Source organism: Bubalus bubalis, chromosome 5 (assembly GCF_019923935.1).
Source record: "Bubalus bubalis isolate 160015118507 breed Murrah chromosome 5, NDDB_SH_1, whole genome shotgun sequence".
NCBI classification, from domain to species: Eukaryota; Metazoa; Chordata; class Mammalia; order Artiodactyla; family Bovidae; genus Bubalus; species Bubalus bubalis.
The window spans coordinates 45498111-45518601 of NC_059161.1; the positions used below are offsets into that span (position 1 = coordinate 45498111).

The 20491-nt window shown below is 40.2% G+C and overlaps 1 protein-coding gene across 5 annotated transcripts in view; it reads right to left on the reverse strand.

Annotated features, from left to right (window-relative positions):
* RGS7 (regulator of G protein signaling 7) overlaps positions 1-20491 on the reverse strand; it is a 484679-nt gene that overhangs the window by 255425 nt on the left and 208763 nt on the right. The window contains exon 2 of one of the 5 annotated variants that reach the window (XM_044943053.2): positions 13418-13580. The exons of the other annotated variants lie outside the window; for them this stretch is intronic. The gene's annotated coding sequence lies outside the window, so the exon portion shown is untranslated. The remainder of the gene's footprint in view (positions 1-13417; positions 13581-20491) is intronic. 5 annotated transcript variants of the gene reach the window in all.

Below are 20491 nucleotides of genomic sequence, written 5' to 3' on the forward strand. Positions count from 1 at the left end.
GAGGCTTTTTAATTCCTCTTCACTTTCTGCCATAAGGGTGGTGTCATCTGCATATCTGAGGTTATTGATATTTCTCCTGTAAATCTTGATTCCAGCTTGTGCTTCTTCCAGCCCAGCATTTCTCATGATGTACTCTGCATATAAGTTAAATAAGCAGGGTGACAATATACAGCCTTGACGTACTCCTTTTCCTATTTGGAACCAGTCTGTTGTTCCATGTCCAGTTCTAACTGTTGCTTCCTGACCTGCATATAGGTTTCTCAAGAGGCGGTCAGGTGGTCTGGTATTCCCATAGCTTTCAGAATTTTCCACAGTTTATTGTGATCCACACAGTCAAAGGCTTTGGCATAGTCAATAAAGCAGAAATAGATGTTTTTCTGGAACTCTCTTGCTTTTTCGATGATCCAGCGAATGTTGGCAATTTGATCTCTGGTTCCTCTGCCTTTTCTAAAACCAGCTTGAACATCAGGAAGTTCACGGTTCACATATTGCTGAAGCCTGGCTTGGAGAATTTTGAGCATTACTTTACTAGCGTGTGAGATGTTTATTAGGCACCTCAAATAGAGCAGCAGAAAGGTCTAATGCAGAAGACCCCAGCCACAGGCTGAGGTTGGAAAGAGGGAAGATCAATGGCTTGGAAGTGAGGAGGAAGAGAGTATTCCAGGGGGTACAGTACTATTACACAAAAGTAAGCACAGTATTCTTATCTGGGTGTATTTTAAATGTTCTCAAGTGCTTCTATTTATGATTAAAAGGCTTAACTTGATGTAAATCAAAACTACAATGGTGTACCACCTCACACTGGTCAGAATGACCATCATTGAAAAGTCTAGAAATAGCAAATGCTGGGAAAGGTTTGGAGAAAGGGGAACCCAAATAAACTGTTGGTGGGAATGTAAATTGCTGCAGTATGGAAGTTCCTCAAAACACAGAGTTGCCATATGATCCAGCAATCCCACTCTTGGGTATATATCCAGAGGAAACTGTAATTCAAAGGGATATGTGCACCCCAGTGTTCACAGCAATACTATTTACAATAGCCAAACAAGGAAGCAACCTAAATGCCTATCGACAGAAGAATGGATAAAGAATGTGTGGACGTATATCAAATGAAATATTAGTCATAAAAAAGAATGAAATAATGTCACTTGCAGCGGAGAAGGAAATGGCAACCCACTCCAGTGTTCTTGCCTGGAGAATCCCAGGGACGGGGGAGCCTGGTGGGCTGCCGTCCATGGGGTCACACAGAGTCAGATGTGACTGAAGCAACTTAGCAGCAGCAGCAGGAGTAACATGGATGGCCCTAGAGATTATCATATCAAGTGAAGTAAGTCAGAAAGAGAAAAACAAATATGATATCACTTAAATATGGAATCTAAAATATGATACAAGTAAACTTATTTACAAAACAGAAAGAGAATCACAGACACAGAAAACAAATATGATTAGCAAAGGGGTAAGAGTAGGAGAGAGATAATATAGGAGTTTGGGATTAGCAGATATAATCTACTATGTATAAAAAGATAAACAACAAGGTCCTATATATAGTACAAGGAACTATATTCAATATCCTTAAGAAAGCATAAGAGGAAAAAAATGAAAATGTATATATACATATGTGTGAGTGTGTGTGTGTGTATATATATATATCTGAATCACTTTCTTGTACACCAGAAAGTAATAAAAGATTGTAAATCAAAGATACATAAATAAAAAGTTTTTTTATTTTTTTTATTTTTTTTTAAATTTTATTTTATTTTTAAATTTTACATAATTGTATTAGTTTTGCCAAATATCAAAATGAATCCGCCACAGGTGTAATTTTATCAAGACGTATAATTTCTCAGAAAGTCAGTGTAAGAATCTTTGCCTTTGACTTTTGACCTTTGCCAGCATAAGGACACAGAATGAACAGTGAAGGGGACAGACAAAGTCTTGTTTTGTGGGTGATATTGTAATGGAGGAAGAGGGACAAAAAACAAGTGATAAGTATATAAAATATTTTTGCATACTATGCTAAAGCTGAAACTCCAGTACTTTGGCCACCTCATGTGAAGAGTTGACTCATTAGAACAGACCCTGATGCTGGGAGGGATTGGGGGCAGGAGGAGAAGGGGACGACAGAGGATGAGATGGCTGGATGGCATCACTGACTCGAGGGACGTGAGTTTGAGTGAACTTCGGGAGTTGGTGATGGACAGGGAGGCCTGGCGTGCTGCAATTCATGGGGTCGCAAAGAGTTGGGCACGACTGAGCGACTGAACTGAACTGAACTGAATGAGTACCATGGAGAAAAATAAGGAAGAGTAAGAGGATAGAAAAGAATGGGTCTGGCTTCTTTGGGCAGATGGTTAACTCTGGCCTGTGAAAACAGAATTCTATTAGAGTTCCAGTGTAGGGAGGGAAAGAACCTCAAGGAGACATAGGGAGCACAGAGTCTCAAACTGAGGAAGCAGCGACTGTTCAGAGCTCAAGGGAAAACCAATGTGTCTTCCTAGTAGGCCAGTGTGGCTCACATTGAAGAGAAGGGGTGAGCCCAGGACATAAGAATAAAGGCAGCAGTGACAGGAGGGGGACTTTAAGAAAAGGTCAGTGAGAGCCAGGGCAGCACCCAGAGAAGGGAAAGTTATTAGAAGGCTCTTGAAAATGAACCCATTGCTGGATATATATATATGTATATATATACACATATATATATATATATTCATTCCATGAATGGCAAGGAAACAGGGCAGAGGCCATTAAAATATTTTAAGTGCAAGATAAGTAGAACCTAGCCTTAGGCAGTTATTGCAGATGCCAAAATCTGAAAACTTGTACCAAAGTAAAGTTGGCAAAGCACAGAGACATACTGCATTACAAGGGCAAAGAGGAGAGAGAAATAATAGACAACTTAGGGTCAGCTACCTGATTTCATTGTCAGTGACAGCAGAGATGGGATATGAGAGTATCTAATAAATGATCACTCCAAGGGAAGTTATAATCAACAATGACAGCACCTTGCAAAAAGTTTAAAAAAAAAAATGTCCAAACAGCCATGCTGTTTTCCAAAAACAGTGCAGGACAGATATGAAAAAGAAAATCAATAAAGGGAATAAAAAAGAACTTTATCACAAACTCACTAATCTTGAGATAAACTGCCAAAAGGTAAATTTCATGGTAAATTTGCAAAGAGTCAGACGTGACTGAGCTACTGAGAACACACAAACAATGAAAACAAAATAAATACTTTTAACTGGTTGATACTGCAACGTAATTAATCTGATTCAGTTCAGTTCAGTCGCTCATTTGTGTCTTGTAGCACACTAGGCCTCCCTGTCCATCACCAACTCCCGGAGTTCACTCAGACTCACATCCATCGAGTCAGTGATGCCATCCAGCCATCTCATCCTCTGTCGTCCCCTTCTCCTCCTGCCCCCAATCCCTCCCAGCATCAGGGTCTTTTCCAATGAGTCAACTCTTCGCATGAGGTGGCCAAAGTACTGGAGTTTCAGCTTTAGCATCATTCCTTCCAAAGAAATCCCAGGGCTGATCTCCTTAAGAATGGACTGGTTGGATCTCCTTGCAGTCCAAGGGACTCAAGAGTCTTCTCCAACACCACAGTTCAAAAGCATCAATTCTTTGGCGCTCAGCCTTCTTCACAGTCCAACTCTCACATCCATACATGACCAGAGGAAAAACCATAGCCTTGACTAGATGAACCTTTGTTGGCAAAGTAATGTCTCTGCTTTTGAATATGCTGTCTAGGTTGGTCATAACTTTCCTTCCAAGGAGTAAGCGTCTTTTAATTTCATGGCTGCAGTCACCATCTGCAGTGATTTTGGAGCCCCCCAAAAATAAAGTCTGACACTGTTTCCACTGTTTCCCCATCTATTTCCCATGAAGTGATGGAACCAGATGCCATGATCTTAGTTTTCTGAATGTTGAGCTTTAAGCCAATTTTTTCACTCTCCTCTTTCACTTTCACCTTCTTCAAAAAATAAAAATGGAGATTTGCACAGAACAATTTGTGAAAAAAAAAAAAAAAAGAAAGAAACAAGGCATCTTTTGTATTTTTACGGGATCCAAAGAGAAGCCAAGAAATTTGAGAACTGTCAGAAAGCCCTGAGAAGCCCAATATCCAAAATTTATGCTCATTTGAAGAAAAACAAGGCAATTGCCTGTGCTGTTCAGTCAATTAAGAAATCAAACACCTTTCATAATAAATTTCTGTAAAATATGTATGTTTAAAGTAAAATTGTTTATCCACAAATAAACAATTTAGTCTGCAAATGAGAATTCCAGTCAGCTTCTATTTTAAAAAATAAAAAAACAAACACAAATTTTACAACTGAGCACTGTGTTTCACATAGAGTGATTCTTCAGATAATATTTAGGTTTTGTCTGGTTTTTAGAAAAGGCCAAACGGACCACAGGCTGAAAATAAGAAATTCTTTTGGGTTCCCTCTACTTTTCTCTAAGCCTCAATTACTTCTTTCTATATGACTAAATAAAATTAAGGTAATTACAGTAGGGATTATGATGCCTGCTGCTGCTGCTGCTGCTAAGTCACTTCAGTCGTGTCCGACTCTGTGCGACCCCATAGACGGCAGCCCACCAGGCTCCCCCATCCCTGGGATTCTCCAGGCAAGAACACTGGAGTGGGTTGCCATTTCTTTTTCCAATGCATGAAAGTGAAAAGTGAAAGTGAAGTCGCTCAGTCATGTCTGACTCTTAGCGACGCCATGGACTGTAGCCTACCAGGCTCCTCCATGGGATTTTCCAGGCAAGAGTACTGGAGTTATGATGCCTAGTCAGACATTAATTACAGTTAATCTTTCAAGCAAATTATTTCAAGAGCTAGGCACTATGCTAGGAATTCATACTGTTTATCACATTTTGCTGGTTTGAAATCATAAGGAATATGGTAGCTGATGCATTGTGTATTTAGTTAGACACCCAAATAATCTGTACGAATGACTAAGAAATCTTCATAAAATAAAACACCGTTTTTAAGGAGTTACAACATAGAAACTACATCATTCCCAGGTTGTATCTGCATATGCAGAGGTCTAAAATAACTGAAATATAATTTCTGATGCAATATGTCATGAGAAGGGACAATAGCTACCAATGGATCAAAAGTAGCAGTCAGAAGGTTCCTGTAAGTTCTACCATTGACACAGAGAACTCATTGCACCAAGAAAATCAAGACTTGGTCAGCCCACTGCACCTGACTGGTGTTAAGACATGATTAAAAATGCCATGTACTATAATACTAATAACTAACATTCAATTTAACGCTTACTTCAATAAATTTCAGGAAACTTGCTTAACTTTATGTGTATATCATCTCATTTAATCATAACTATTCCTACAGATGCTAAAATTGAGACATAAAGTTGTACATTTCTTTGTGAAATCTACACAGCCAGTAATTAGCAGAGCACTTATTTGAATTAAGGCAGTCTGAAACTGTTTTTAAATCATAGTTTCCAGTTCCTTGATAGCTATTGCCTTCATTAAGCCTATTACATGTTTAGAATGGATACCTAGAGTTAGTGTATCAGAAATGACAGCATTATGTTCCAAGAACTTGGAAAAGATGAGAATTCAGTTGTCCCGGGGTTTACTTTGAAAACTATACGACTGGAAGTTATAAACAACGTCTCCTTAAAGAAAGACTACCTCCATGGGTAGGAAAGCAGGACCACTTGTGGCTTAATTCAGTCAATGAGATGAATAGGGGCTGAATCAGAAGAAGGCGGGAAAGGAAGGTACTTAAAGAAAGCAACTGTAGTGACTTTCCAACCCTTTCGCTGAAAACAAGCTGATTTACCTCAACATGTTCAGTCCCAGGGCTACATGCAGCTTTGAGGAGATAACTGCATAACACCCATCTTTTCAAAGATGGGAATTCAGCTGTCCTGGGGTTTACTTTGAAACTGTATTATTGGAACAGTTATATGCAACGTTATATACAACATGGTCACAATGAACGTTCCATTTTTAATTTAGTTTTTCATGTATTTTTATCTGGAGAGAGCATTTTGGTTGATTAGAAGACACAAGATCTCAGCACTCTTGTCAAGTGGTACTGTAAACTAATAAATTCTGCTCTGCTTTTAATTATTTTTTAAAAAGTTTTTAAAAATCAATTTAAAAAAATTTTGACATTCCAGGATCTAGTATTACACTTGGTGGCTGTATGATGCAGGAGTGGCATTTCTGCTTTATTGACTATGCCAAAGCCTTTGACTGTGTAGATCACAACAAACTGTGGTAAATTCCTAAACAGGTGGGAATACCAGACCACCTGACTTGCCTCTTGAGAAAGCTGCATGTAAGTCAAGAAGCAACAGTTAGAACTGAACATGGAACAACAGACTGGTTCCAAATCGGCAAAGGAGTATGTCAAGGCCATATATTGTCACCCTGCTTATTTAACTTCTATGCAGAGCACATCATGAGAAATGCTGGGCTGGAAGAAGCACAAGCTGGAATCAAGATTGCCAGGAGAAATCTCAATAACCTCAGCTATACAGATGACACCAGTTTTATGGCAGAAAGCGAAGAAGAACTAAAGAGCCTCTTGATGAAAGTGAAACAAGGAGAGTGAAAAGTTGGCTTAAAACTCAATATTCAGAAAATAAAGATCATGGCATCTGGTCCCATCACTTCATGGCATATAGATGGGGAAACAGTGGAAACAGTGTCAGACTTTATTTTTGGGGGTGCTTCCAAATCACTGCAGATTGTGACTGTAGCCATGAAATTAAAAGATGTTTACTCCTTGGAAGAAAAGCTATGACCAATCTAGACAGCATATTAAAAAGCAGAGATGTTACTTTGCCAACAAAGGTCCATCTAGTCAAAAATATGGTTTTTCCAATAGTCATGTATGAATGTGAGAATTGGACCATAAAGAAAGCTGGGCACCGAAGAATTGATGCTTTTGAACTGTGGTGTTGGAGAAGACTCTTGAGAGTTCCTTGGACTGCAAGGAGATCAAACCAGTCCATCCTAACAGAAATCAATCCTGAATACTCATTGGAAGGACTGATGCTGAAGCTGAAGCTACAATACTTTGGCCACCTGATGCAAAGAACTGAGTCATTGGAAAAGACCCTGATGCCGGGAAAGATTGAAGGCAGAAGGAGAAGGGGATGACAGAGGATGAGATGGTTGGATGACATCACTGACTCAGTGGACATGAGTTTCAGTAAACTCCAGGAGTCAGTGAGGGACAGGGAGGCCTGACATGCTGCAGTCACTGTGGTCGTAGAGTCGGACATGACTGAGTGACTGAACTAAACTGAATATTACACTTAGTATCTCACCTTCATTTTAGAGAAAATTCCTTGTTGATAAACCTTACTATATTGTTCAACAGAGAGGGGATATATATATATATATATATATATATATATATATATATATATGTATACTTATGGCTGATTTGCATTTTTATATGGCAGAAAACAACACAACATTGTAAAGCAACTACCTTCCAATTAAAAAAAAAAAGATAGTCTCATGTACAAAAATCTTTAGACTTTTAGCCTGAGAACCTCTTTTTCTCTAGCTGATCCCAGTGCTTCGTTCCTTTTCCACTAGTAATTAAAACAGATGCACTTTAGTCACTTAGCTGTGTGAGACTCTTTGCAATCCCATGGACTGTAACCCACCAAGCTCCTCTGTCTATGGGATTATCTCAGGAGGAATACTGGAATGGGTTGCCATCTCCTCCTCCAGAGGATCTTCCCAATCTAAGGATCAAATCCCTGTCTCCTGCATTGGCAGGCGGGTTCTTTACCACTGAGTCACCTGGGAAGCCCAGTTCACACAGATAAAATGAGGTGCATATTCCTGGGAGGAACAAAAATTCCTTTGGGCAGAGATCACAAGAAGAAACAAATATGAATGCCATCACAAATTACAGGGAGACATTTTTCCAAGTGTTCCTATGCTAAATCCTACATGAAACAGTATTTCTGTCATAATTACCTAGGCAATTATCATGTTTCATACAGTCAGGTTAAAAACCTGATTCTGATGAAAAGTAAAACAAATCATTGATGAAGCTAAAATAAAAACAGTGTCAGCCAAATACAAAACACATTGGTGGTGGTGGTTGGTAGCGTTTTGCTTAATTACTTTTTATTATCATTTGTTTCTGGTGACACTGAAAAAGCAGTAATCTGAAATGAAATATTTTATCACGTGCATGACAACATGAAGAAAGAAAAAGACAAAATCAATAACCTTACATTGCTGCCTTCAGTGGTAAAGATAAGAGGAACACATATCAAATGTTCTCAATAAAATAGTTACATATAAAAAGCGAAAAAAGGGAAGGACAAGCCCAGTGGATATCATGCACTTGTCCAAGAATTATTCTGCATTTTAAAAAAAATCTTCCCCATATCTGTGGCATTTCATCTCATAAAGAACAAAAGACCTTTGGATACATTTTCTCTTTCTCTCTTGCTTCTTTGCAATAAGTAGTAATAACTCCTCTAATACTTTATGCAAATCTTCATTATGGCACTTTTACCATTATAATTATTTGCTTCAGTGCCTGTCTTTCCCAACAGACTGTGTGTGCTTGGAGGCCTAGGGCTGTCTTAATCATCTCTTCACATCACACATGCTTGCTAATGCTTATTATATAACACAATGACAGGTTGAAAGCTCATGAGTCTACAGGAAGGCCAAGGAAGTAACATAAAGGAATGAAAGCCAGGTGTAAGATGACCAGTGGGGTACTGTTACTCTGAGAAGCCCCTGATCCATCTGAACATGGTAGCTTCTAATTAGACCTGGCAGACTGTTGCTAAGGACATTATCAAGAAGCCAGATATCTAAATATGCATGTGAAGCTTGCCACATTTAAAAAATACTGTGCAAGACAAACAAAACATTATCAAGTAGGCAGATTTTGTCTATGGGGCACGTTTGCAACCAACCAACAGGACATATGCTAATGTGTACTTGGGATCAATAAACCCCAAAATTGAGGAAAGTTTTGTCCTCAGTCTGAATGCAAGTAACTATTCTCAGAGTTGCCAATAAGGTTTTACATAATCTGAATATCATGAAAAACATTTAACTCAAATGACTATAACCATAACCATAACCATAGTACTAAACTATACTATTTACACATACTCACGGGGGCATCTGGTCTATCACTTCATGGCAAATAGATGGGGAAAAAATGGAAACAGTGGCAAATTTTATTTTCTTGGGCTACTAAATCACTGTGGATGGTGACTGCAGCCATGAAATTAAGACATTTGCTCCTTGGAAGAAAAGCTATGGCAAACCTAGACAGCATATTAAAAAGCAGAGACTTCACTCTCCCGACAAAGGTCTGCATAGTCAAAGCTATGGTTTTTACAGCAGTTGTGTACGAATGTGAGAGTTGGACCATAAAGAACCCTGAGCACCAAAGAATTGATGCTTTCCAACTACGGTGCTTCAGAAGACTCTTGAGAGTCCCTTGGACTGCAAGGAGATCAAACCAGTGAATTCTAAAGGAAATCAACCCTTACTATTCATTGGAAGGACTGATGCTGAAGTTGAAGCTCCAATACTTTGGCCACCTGATGGAAAGAGTGAACTCACTGGAAAAGATTCCAATGCTGGGAAAGATTGAAAGCAAAAGAAAAAAGAGGGTGGCAGAGAATGAGATAGTTAGATAGCATCACTGACTCAATGCACATTAATTTGAGAAAACTTGGGAGATAGTGAAGGATAGGGAAGCTTGTCATGCTGCAGGCCATGGGGTCAGAGTTGGACTGACTTAGGGACTGAACAACAATAACAAGTATTACTCAAAAGGGCTTCCCCAGTGGCTCTGTGCTAAACAGTCTGACTATCCATGCAGGAGACTTGGGTTCGATCCCTGGGTTGGGAAGAAATGGCAGCCACTCCAATACAGTCCAGGGGATCACAAAAGAGTTGGAAACAAATTAGTGACTAAAAACCAACAATATATTACTCAACACGTTCAGATCCCCTCTTTCTCCTATGAATCCTACCTAATCCAAGACACAGAGGACTAAAGACTAGAAGCAATAAAGTCATCTTCTTAAGATAGTTAGAAGTGACCAGTGATAGGAATAACCCAATTAGACAAGCAAAGCAGTCAGGGGCCATTTGATGTAGGAGCCATCAGTCCTACAAACTGAATAAACAAGAAAAAATTATTACTTTGCAGCACACTTTATAACAATGAGTCATTAGAGCAAGGTTAAATTATGTTCATTATGTTCTTTTCAATAAAGGAAAGAAATACATGCCACATTTTAGAGTTTTTCTGTCAAATTAGCTATTTTTAATACTATCTAAATTATGCAGGTCAAGAAGCAACAGTTAGAACTGGATATGGAACAATGGACTGGTTCCAAATTGGAAAAGGAGTATGTCAAGGCTGTATATTGTCACCCTGCTTATTTAACTTATTTGCAGAGCACATCATTCAAAATACTGGCCTGGATGAAGCACAAGCTGGAATCAAGATTGCCGGGAGAAATATCAATATCCTCAGATATGCAGAGGATGTCACTCTTATGGCAGAAAGCAAAGAGGAACTAAAGAGCCTCTTGATGAAAGTGGAGAGTGAAAAAGTTGGCTTAAAACTCAACATTCAAAAAAAGAAGATCATGGCATCTGGTCCCATCACTTCATGGCAAAAAGATAAGGAAACAATGGAAACAGTGAGAGACTTTATTTTTGGGAGCTCCCAAATCACTGCAGATGGTGACTGCAGCTATGAAATTAAAAGATGCTTGCTCCTTGTTAGAAAAGCTACGACCAACCTAGACAGCAGATTAAAAACCAGACATTACTTTGCTGAAAAAGGTCCATATAGTCAAAGTTATGGTTTTTACAGTAGTCATGTATGGTTGTGAGAGTTGGACCATAAAGAAAGCTCAACACCGAAGAACTGATGCTTTTGAATTGTGGTGTTGGAGAAGACTTTTGAGAGTCCCTTGGACTGCAAGAGAACAAACCAGTCAATCCTAAAGGAAATCAATCCTGAATATTCACTGGAATGACTGATGCTGAAGCTGAAGCTCCAATACTTTGGCCACCTTATGTGAAGAGTTGACTCATTAATAAAGACCCCAATGCTGGGAAAGATTGAATGCAAGATAAGAAGGGGTTGACAGAGGATGAAATGGTTAGATGGCATCACTGATTCCATGGACATGGGTTTGAGCAAGCTCTGGGAGTTGGTGAAGGACAGGGAAGCCTGGCGTGCTGCAGTCCATGGGGTCGCAAAAAGTCGGACATGACTGAGCAACTGAAGTGAACTAAATTGGTGAATGCCTAGAAATTTCATTCATCAAACATATCATTTTCTCAATGTTGGATAAGTTAAATGTTACCACACTAAATAAAACATCAGTCAGTCAGTTCAGTCGCTCAGTCATGTCCAACTCTTTGCGACCCCATGAATCGCAGCACTCCAGGCCTCCCTGTCCATCACCAACTCCCGGAGTTCACTCATACTCACGTCCATCGAGTCAGTGATGCCATCCAGCCATCTCATCCTCTGTCGTCCCCTTCTCCTCTTGCCCCCAATCCCTCCCAGCATCAGAGTCTTTTCCAATGAGTCAACTCTTAGCATGAGGTGGCGAAAGTACTGGAGTTTCAGCTTTAGCATCATTCCTTCCAAAGAAATCCCAGGGCTGATCACATTACTTTAAATAATTATCAGTGGTTTTCTTTCATTTCTCACCATAATCCCATAAATCAGATATCAGTCCCACTTTGCTGACAATTTAACTGATTCACAGCCACACAATCTTAGACAGTGACTCAGTTCTTTTGGGGCTTCCCAGGTGGCACTAGTGGTAAAGAACCCAACTGCCAAACCAGGAGGCATAAGAAACTTGGGTTCGAACCCTGGGTCAGAAAGATCCCCTGGAGGAGTATATGGTAACCCACTCCAGTATTCTTGCCTGGAGAGTCCCATGGACAGAGGAGCCTGGTGGGGTCCACAGGGTCACAAAGAGTTGGACACAACTGAGATGACTTAGCAAGCATGAGGTTTTTTTTAACTCCTATAAATGTTCTTTCACAGATCCATTCATTCATTCATTTAACACAAATTTATTGAACATTAATATGACTAATAGTTCCACAAAATAAAATGTCAGAAATTTTAAATATAAATATAAATCTACAATTATATTATGATATAATTCAAAACTCCTCCAAAGTTCAGTTTTATAATAAGTGAGTTCTAGAGGTTTTTAAATCACTTTCTAGTACCTGTCATTGAGTTAACAATGTGAGAATATCTTAACACATGTGATATTTTGAAAACCAGACTATTTCTGTACCTAATCCATGAGAAAAATAGGTACAGTAAATAGAAATGACTCCAGCTTTCTCTTGTTCATTAGATAATTAGTTAATTAGAACACTTTTGTAATGCTTTCTTAATCATTCACTCCAATAGTGCAAAGAAATCAAAGTTAATCCATCTGTCGTAAAGGGATTGACTACAGGTTTCTTTATTCAATGTATTTCTTTTAAAACTGTGTAAATTTAGTGTTTGTGCTACTCTTGAAATATCCCAATTAACAACCCAGAAAGAAAAAAAAGACTGCATCATCTTCACAATTTAACAAGTGGAAAATTATGTGATAGAAAGGTTAACCTAACTGATTATACTCAGATGAGCCTTTATCAAACTAGGATTCTCTACCAGGACTCAGTGTATTTTAGAAACTGCTTTTCTAATGAACCTATTGTTTATACAGTCACTTCTGTGTTGCTAAGATACTTGTTGGTTTTGTCTTCTGTTTCTGATTTTGCCACATTATTTTTTTTTAAAAAAAGCACAGCTTCTATAGCAGTCTAGATACTATGATCTTTGCGGGCATCACTAGCTATGCTTTTGGGGGAATGAACATATTGACTTTGATGAAGAAATTGCAAAACATAAAGATAAAATGGTGAAACAAAAATATTTTTATTTGAAATCTTATTTCAAATCCAGGATTTGAAATAATTACATTTACTCATAGTAAAGAAAAAAAAAAAACAAAACAGTATCTCAAAATCCAATACTTAACCAGAAGACTAGGGCAAAGAATAGGATAGATTTGCTGGACTGTACATTTATAAATTACTGACTAAAATTAAGGTCTTATCCATAGTGGTGGCTCAGCTGCTAAAGAACTTGCCTGCCATGCAGGAGATGCAAGAGACACAGGTTTGATCCTTGGGTCAAGAAGATTCCCTGGAAAAGAAAATGGCAAACTACTCCAGTATTCTTGCCTGGAAAATTCCATGGATAAAGGAGCTGATGGAGTTGCAGAGTCAGACATGACTGAGTATGCGCACACACACACACAAACACACACACAAACACACAGCCTAGTTTAATGCTTTGTGAACAGTAAGTTGGACTCACATTAGAAAGAATTCACCAGATTTTGAACTGACAATCCAAGGACAAAGTAATCTGATTTTGCGTCTAAACTCAGCCTTGATTTTGATGTCAGTTAATTTGCTGATGACTTTGAAAACATTAAATCGTTGCCGTCCTCAAACCTGGAGAAATGAGTCATCTGTTTCTGTCAAGTGGAAAAGAACAAAATCAGCAGGAAAGGAAATTTTATTTCTAAAGTTCATAAAGAATGCAATAAACAGTGGAGATTATCCACCAGTAACTGCACCTTTTTTCCCCCAAAATTCACAATGCTCCTTTAAAGAGCAAAAAGGCAAGCAACTTGAAGGATACATGACAATCAGGCCTTCTTTCTACCACATTTTTGCACTAAAAGGGAGCCAAGGAATTTTCCTGGCATAACTTTTTGGTCCTTGAAAGAGAAGCATAAATAAGCCAATGCAAATTTTTTCCTTAGAGATTATTAGACCATCTTCATATCTTAAATGTAGCTTCCAACTTATGTTCCCTGTAATAAATGATACATAATGTCAGTTATAATCATTTTTTAGATTCATAAGCTGAGGTTCAGAGGTTTTATATCCTTTAGAGTCACCATTTACATGGGGCAGGTTTAGGATTTGAACCACAGCCTCTGGGTTTCATACTCAAGCCTCTGTTCTAGTTAACTTCTTCCAGTGAATTTTGATACTTTGATTGCCTGACTCTTCCTTTTCTTTTCTGTATAAATAAATAAAGATGCCTGACTTACCTTGGTCACAGAGTTGTTATGAATATCAAACATTATAATGTATATCAACATATTTTAGAAATTTAACAGCCAGAAGTTTTTATTTCAAAGTATATAGAAAGTATGGTTGACTTGTCTGAGAGAAAAGTGGTTACATGGCTCTAAGTTAGCTATTTTTATGGTAATCTAATAATTACCAATTGTTGCCTCCCAGGTACCCATCCACCCAACAACCACTTCTGCTCTCCTACCAGTCAAGCCAGATGATACCTCAGTTTTACAGCAAGAGATGCAGCTTGAGACAGTACTGAGAAATGAGTCCACATTCCCATTCTTCTGGTTTACTCAGAACACACTTACTCACACTTACTCTGGAGGAAGGATAAGAGCGGAAATGCTACTTATGTTTCTGAGTCAGTTTTACCTAACACCATAGTGTATGGAGAGTTTGGCCGTTTAAAAATACAAATTTATTTCCAAGTGCACTGACTTCATATACTCACTTACCACCCACCTTGAGGTCTGCTGAAGGGAAAGTAAGGAAAAATAGGAGCTCACAGCCCTCTTTTATTAATCCTGAGGCATTCACCAAGAATTTTAGTGATCCTAAGAAATTAATAAGACACAACCCAATTTTTAAATAAAATGGTTAACTGGGCATTGCTTGAAGTATCACTTTGAGAGAATTGAAAATCTATCATGGAAGCATTCCACCACTTAAATTATTGTCCACAAAAGCAATTTCTATGTGTTAAAACCAAAGTCAGAAAGCAAGAGGCAATTTTAGAAATGTAAATCTTTACTTCGCCCAAAGTACAAATTTGTAAGAGGCTGATTCTTCTGTTCCAGTAAGAAGTGCATTGGTTCAGATCCACAGAATTAGAATGAGCTATTAATGCTAATGAAAACTCAAAGTGTCGCACAGCACACCCGGGGGAAACTTTTATTTTTAATATCTCAATCATTCTCTTCACCAGACACTAGGCTGAGTGCTTTGCATGAAGTATTTTCATTAATCCTTAAAACTCTTTCAGGTGAGACTATTACTAATTCCCATTTTATCAGAAACCAGCTAGTTAGCATGCATGCGTGCATGCTCAGTCACTTCAGTCATGTCCATGGAATTTTCCAGGCAAGAATACTGGGGTAGGTTGTCATTTCTTCCTCCAGGGATCTTCCCGGCCCAGGGATCGAACCTGCATCGGCAGGAGGATTCTTTAACACTGAGCCACTTGGGAAGTCTAGCATATTAGTGGTGGACCCAAAGCTAAAACACATTACAATCTTGAGCTATTTTTGAAAATTAAGTGGAAAAGTGCTTATACCAGGGCAACTCCTTTCTTTTCCTCTACACTTGGTAATCAGTAAAAAAAAGCACTCTGTGTAGCTCTATGAATATTGGAAAACTAATGGGGCTCTTTTTTAGAATATCTGAAAGGGAAAATATCTCCCATGTATTTCTAGACTCCAATTCATAGAAAATATCAAAAGAAAGATACCTGAGAAACAGAAGGCATCTTTGTCTCCTGTTACACATTAGCAGCATGTAAGATTCATCACTACTTTTATATGGTTACCAGGGGCTGCCCAGGTGGTGCAGTGGTAAAGAATCCTCCTGCAAAATGCAGGAGAGGCAAGAGACACAGGTTCAATCCCCAGGTCAGAAAGATCCCCTGGAGTAGGAAATGGCAACTCACTCCTGTATTCTTGCCTGAAAAATTCCATGGACAGAGGAGCCTGGCAGGCTATAGTCCATGGGGGTCACAAAGAGTCAGACACATCTGAGTGACTGAACACACACACAGGAGAGAGCAGAAGAACGGGATGTCACAGCAGGGAGGCTTCAGTCAACACTTCCCCAGTTTGTGGGGGTTCTCATGTAACTCTCTGAGTATTACTTCCTCACTCACTGCTCCATGAATAACTCCCCAGGATGCCACATGTGTGGAAGAGGTCCTCTCAGAGGGAAGACTAGGCTTTTGTGCAAGGCTTATGGATCTTCACAGACCTGGAAGACTGTAAGATGCTTGCAGACTAGGAAAGAAAGTGAACATCTGCATCAAAGCCAGAAAGGTAGCCAGAATGTGGTAATTCTAATATCTAAGAGAACAGCTGAGAAATATGAGATTTAAAAGAGAGAAGTGTGTCAGGCTGTGTGGTGGGAGGAATCCATGACAAAGGAGGCAAAAAGGATTAAACTTCAATAAATTTAAACAAGGGAAGATCATATGTGAGAGGAGGAAGAGGTGAGACAAGGCAGACACACCAGCAGCCAGATGCCAGCTTCCCTTTGTTATTCTGCCATCCTAGGAAGGAAAGACATGGGAGATACGGTTGTGAAGGGGAGTCATGGCTGAAAAAAGTCCTTGAGCATTATCCTAAGATAGGATGTGTCAGCAGTGGAAAACTTTGAAAGATTTCTATCAGGGTCAGGTTCAGAGCTGAGCTTTGGAAAGACCAAAGCTGCCTGAGATGCTTCTAAAATCTCAGTTATTAACTTGTTCACTTGTTTGTACACTCATCTGAAGCATTTTATTTCTGAGTCAATATCTTCCAAGCACTCGTTTTACCCTCTAGGAGAACACTACTTACCTAGAAGTCAGATGAACTTTTCTAATTGGCTAAGGATCCTCAGTAACCGCAGATATACAGATGACACCATGCTTATGGCAGAAAGTGAAGAACCAAAGAGCCTCTTGATGAAAGTGAAAGAAGAGAGTGAAAAAGTTGGCTTAAAACTCAGCATTCAAAAAAAGAAGATCATGGCATTTGGTCCCATCACTTCATGGCAAATAGATGGGAAAACAATGGAAACACTAATAGACTTTATTTTGGGGGGCTCCAAAATCACTGCAGATGGTGACTGCAGCCATGAAATTCAAAGATGCTTGCTCCTTGGAAGAAAAGCTATCACCAACCTAGACAGCATATTAAAAAGCAGAGACATTACTTTACCAGCAAAGGTCCATCTAGTCAAAGCTATGGTTCTTCCAGTAGTCATGTATGGATGTGTGAGTTGGACTATAAGGAAAGCTGCTGCTGCTGCTGCCAAGTCGCTTCAGTCGTGTCCAACTCTGTGCAACCCCATAGACGGCAGCCCACCAGGCTCCCCTGTCCCTGGGATTCTCCAGGCAAGAACACTGGAGTGGGTTGCCATTTCCTTCTCCAATGCATGAAAGTGAAAAGTGAAAGGGAAGTCGCTCAGTCGTGTCCGACCCTCAGCGACCCCATGGACTGCAACCTACCAGGCTCCTCCATCCATGGGATTTTCCAGGCAAGAGTACTGAGTGCCCCAAAATTGATGTTTTTGAACTGTGGCGTTGGAGAAGACTCTTGAGAGTCCCTTGGACTGCAAGGAGATCCAAACTGTTCATACTAAAGGAAATCAGCCCTGAATATTCATTGGCAGGACTGATGCTGAAGCTGAAACTCAAATACTTTGGCCACCTGATGCAAACAACTGACTCACTGGAAAAGACCCTGATGCTGGGAAAGATTGGGGGCAGGAGGAGAAGGGGGCAACAGAGGATGAGACAGTTGGATGGCATCACCAATGTGATGGACACGAGTTTGAGTAGGCTCCAGTAGTTAGTGATGGACAGAGAAGTCTGCCATGCTGCAGTCCATGGGGTCACAAAGAGTTGGACATGACTGAGTGACTGAACTGAAGGATCCTAAACCCAGGAGTAGTAGATAAAGGTCTGAGAATTATACACAACCACTGAGACAGGAAACATGGACCAGGAGCTTATATTTTAGATAAGGGTAAAATGCAGCTGCATTTGGGGTAATTAAAGCTGTGGTGCTAGTGGTAAAGAACTCACTTGCCAATGCAGGAGACATAAGAGATGAGGGCTCAATCCCTTGGTTGGGAAGATCCCCCAGAGGAGGGCATGGCAATCCACTCTAGTTTCCTGCCTGGAGAATCCCATGGACAGAGGAGCCTGGTGGGCTACATCCATGGGGTCACAAAGCATTGGACATGACTGAAGCGACTTAGCACAGCACAGCACAGCACAATAATAGCATTATTGATGGTGAAGGACAGGGAAGCCTGGTGTGCTGCAGTCCAGTTCCAGTTCCAGTTCAGTCGCTCAGTCGTCTCTGACTCTTTGAGACCCGATGAACCGCAGCATACCAGGCCTCCCTGTCCATCACCAACTCCCAGAGTCTACCCAAAGCCATGTCCATCGAGTCGGTGATGCCATCCAACCATCTCATCCTCTGTTGTCCCCTTCTCCTCCTGCCCTCAATCTTTCCCAGCATCAGGGTCTTTTCAAATGAGTCAGCTCTTCGAATCAGGTGGCCAAAGTACTGGAGCTTCAGCTTCAATATCAGTCCTTCCTATGAACACCCAGGACTGATCTCCTCTAGGATGTACTGGTTGGATCTCCTTGCAGTCCAAGGGACTCTCAAGAGTCTTCTCCAACACCACAGTTCAAAAGCATCAATTCTTTAGGGTTGCAAACAGTCAGACACATGACAGTGATTGAACAGCAACAATGATATTAACCTTATAAGGAAAAATAAACCCTACTCTGAAGTCTTCACATCTTGAGGGAAATCCTGGAGAGTGAAGTCACATGGCAGGATCCTCTGGTAGTCTGTTGTGCTGATTCCCTCCTCTGGGAAATACTGGGATTAGGCATGAGAAACTGCTCAGCAATCAGTTCAGTTCAGTTTAGTCACTCAGTCGTGTCTGACTCTTTGCAACCCCATGAATCACAGCACGCCAGGCCTCCCCGTCCATCACCAACTCCCGGAGTTCACCCAAACTCATGTCCATTGAGTCAGTGATGCCATCCAGCCATCTCATCCTCTGTTGTCCCCTTCTCTTCCTGCCCCCAATCCCTCCCAGCATCAGGGTCTTTTCCAATGAGTCAACTCTTCGCATCAGGTGGCCAAAGTATTGGAGTAGGACCCTATGCAACTTGGCCTTCCAAGTTCTAAAAATGGCGATGTATCAAGTTGACACAGTACCATCTCACCAAACTGAAAAGGACTTTGAGGCTATGCACAGAGCTAAGGGATTTATGCAAGCAGTACTTCCTGAGGGCTTGATGGGTATTCTGACTGACTAGGAGAGAACAACAAACAATATGGAAAAGCACATGTCTTCAGCGAGCTTACATTCAGGTGTGGGGATAAAGATGCCTGTCACAGTCAGTAAAGAGATAATGAAACAGGCCATGAAAGAAATAAAATCTGATCACATCACAAAATGAGTGAAAGGCTACTTCATAGAGCTGGCCAAAGGAGACCTGTCTGAAGAGGCAATGAATGAGCAGACACCAGAGTAGTAAAATGGCAAGGGCCAGAGGAGGGCATCAAACACAGAGGGAAGTAGTAGATCTAAGGGTCTTCTGACAAGAACGCATATGGCATTCTCAATGAAAACAAAGAATGCCCGTGAACCTAAAGCATAAAAATGGATGGGGAACACACTGGAAAAGTGGGTCAGAGAGGTTCATGCTGGCCAGATCATCTGTGACCATATTTAGGAATTTGGGTTTTACTGTGAATATAGGAAGCCACTGGAAAAATCTGAACAAGGGAATGTCCTTTTAGGACAAATAAAATTATTCAAATAACTTTATGCACTCTGAATGCTGAGTGCAAAATAGACTGCAGGGAAGCAAATTCTGAGATAAAATAATTACAAGGCTACTGCAGAAGTTCAGGTGAAAATCAGTACTAGCTTGGACTGACGGTGGCAGTGGGGAGGTAGAGGAATGAACAGAATTAAGACACATTTTGGAGATCAAGCCAGCAGGACTTTTTGGTGAGAATGGGGTAAGAATGAGGAGAAAAAGAGAATAAAGTCAAATCCTAGGTCTTATTCTTAAGTGCCTAAGCAACTACCTAGATGGATGTGGCATTTACTGAGACTGGGAAAATTGGAGGAAAAGGGAAGGGTAGGGGGAAATCCAGAGGTTCAATTTACTTCAATTAAACCAGTCAATCCTAAAGGAAATCAACCTGAATACTCACTGGAAGAACTAATGCTGAAGCTGGAAGCTCAAATACTTTGGCCACCTGATGGGAACAAATAATTCACTGGAAAAGACCCAGATGCTGGGAAAGATGAAGGCAAAAGGAGAAGAGAGCAGAAGAGGATGAGATGGTTGGATAGCAATGGACATGAACCTGGGCAAACTCTGGGAGATATGAGGAACAGGGAGGCCTGGCGATGCTGCAGTCTGTGGAGATGCAGAGAGTCGGACACAAAGTAGCGAATAAACAAGGAGGAAATCCAGAGATTCAATTTAGTTGCATTACAGTCGAGACGTCTACTAGTAATTAGATGGAGATGTGAAAAAGGTAGCTGTATACGTAAGTCAAGAGTC